Below are 1,866 nucleotides of genomic sequence, written 5' to 3' on the forward strand. Positions count from 1 at the left end.
CTATGCAAAATGTGTGGTTTTTGTGATGCTGAAGCTTGAAAACACCCACCCAAATCCAAATTCCATGAAAGCGGGGATTTTTTTCTTTGTATGTTTGTTGTTACTTTCTAATGTGTAGAACAGTGGCAGGCCTTCGGTAAATGCTTGCTGATTGCATTAATGAATTTTGTTAAGTGACGATAGCAAAGAACAAAATAACGTAAATTTTATGCTACTGTTTCTGCATCAGGGGTTTTTGTTTTTGACAAAATCTAGACTGTTGAAAATTCTATAAGACAAACTGGGTTCTTCAATAAAAAAAATTGCAGAGAATAAAGAAGGAAGTGTAGATTAAACGATTTAAATAACCTGTTAACAGTGGCTGGGCGCCAGTGGCTCACGCTTATAATCCTAGCTACTCAGGAGGATTGAGGTTTGAAGCTAGCACAGACAAATAATCCTCGAGACCCTATCTTGAAAATACCCATCACAAAAAAAAGTGCTGGTGGAGAGGCTCAAGGAAGTTCAAACCCCAGTACCGCAAGAAAACCAAAAAAACAAACAAAAACCCTTCAACAATTGCAGTCCATGAAACTTTTAAAATCCTGATTTAATAACCAAGCTTTAAACCAGAACTGGTGGCTCATGACTGTAGTCCTAGCTACTCAGGAGGCACAGATCAGGAGGATGGCAGTTCAAAGCCAACCTGGACAAATAGTTCAAAAGACCCTATCTGGAAAATATCCAACACAGCCTAGTTCAGGGCTGGTGGAGTGGCTCAAGTGGTAGAGTGCCTGCCTAGCAAGCATGAGGCCCTGAGTTCAAACCCCAGTGCCACCAAAACATAAATAAATAAATAATCAAGTTGTAAAAAAAAAAAAAAAAGACATTTGCAGGGCATTTGGAAATTTGTATACAAACTGAATATTTGATGATATTAAGGAATTATTGTTAACTTTCAGGGATGCTTGTTAATTTTGGTTATGTTTAAGACTTTATCTCTTTGATATATACATAGAACTCTTTATAAATGAAGTGATGTGATATCTGAGATGGGCAGTGGAGATAGATAAGATTATTCTTAAATTGATACTACTTGAGTAGGTGATGGGAACATGGGATCCCCATTGTAGGATTCTGTCCACTTTTGTATATGCTCAACATTTCCACAGCAAATGTTTACAAAAATGCGAACATACCTGCATGCACTCACACACACACACACACACACACACACACACACACACGCACTCCTCTGTTGACTTCTATATGCAAAAATATCTCTAGAAAAATCCTCAGGAAGAGCCTCACACCTGTAATCCCAGCCCTTGGGAGGCTGAGGCAGGAGGGTTGTGAGTTTCATCTTCATAAGCTTGTTAGAGTGGCTGCCTTTGGGAAGGGGAACTGGGTAGGACAGAGAGTTTTGTAGGAAGTCTACATATAGTATTTGAAGTTATTCTCAGTTTAAACCAATTCTTTTACTCCAGGTTTCGGCATCAGATGAATTGAGATGGCACCACACTTGGCTACTATCAGCTGGGTGACCTCAAGCCAGTCATCTAATGTCATTAAACATGAATTTCCATTCTGTAAAATGGGTATAATAGATGAGGAATGCAAAACACTGAGCAGAATGCCCACGGCATGATAAGTTCGTAGTAAAATTTAGGTCTGTTCATTTTGCCAACCTTGAGTCCAGGAATGAGACCGAGGAGGCAGAACCCAGGGACAGTGGCTTGTTTGTTTTGTGTTCAGATAGTCTTGCCTTGATTGCTCTCAGCCGTAACAGAGCAGACAGATGTATTTATCATAAGGAAGTGAGCTCCCTGTTTGGTTTTCATATGCCTTCATTTTAGAATCTTGGTTTTTTTGAGTCCGGCCTCAGGA

The 1,866-nt window shown here is 39.7% G+C and overlaps 1 non-coding gene across 1 annotated transcript; it reads left to right on the top strand.

Moving 5' to 3' along the window:
* The first annotated feature begins 746 nt into the window (after nucleotides 1-746).
* On the top strand, nucleotides 747-819 carry Trnaa-agc (transfer RNA alanine (anticodon AGC)). The gene has a single exon. It is a non-coding gene; the product is annotated as a tRNA-Ala (tRNA).
* Nucleotides 820-1,866: the final 1,047 nt, after the last annotated feature.

Source organism: Castor canadensis, chromosome 15, assembly GCF_047511655.1.
Source record: "Castor canadensis chromosome 15, mCasCan1.hap1v2, whole genome shotgun sequence".
Taxonomy (NCBI): domain Eukaryota; kingdom Metazoa; phylum Chordata; class Mammalia; order Rodentia; family Castoridae; genus Castor; species Castor canadensis.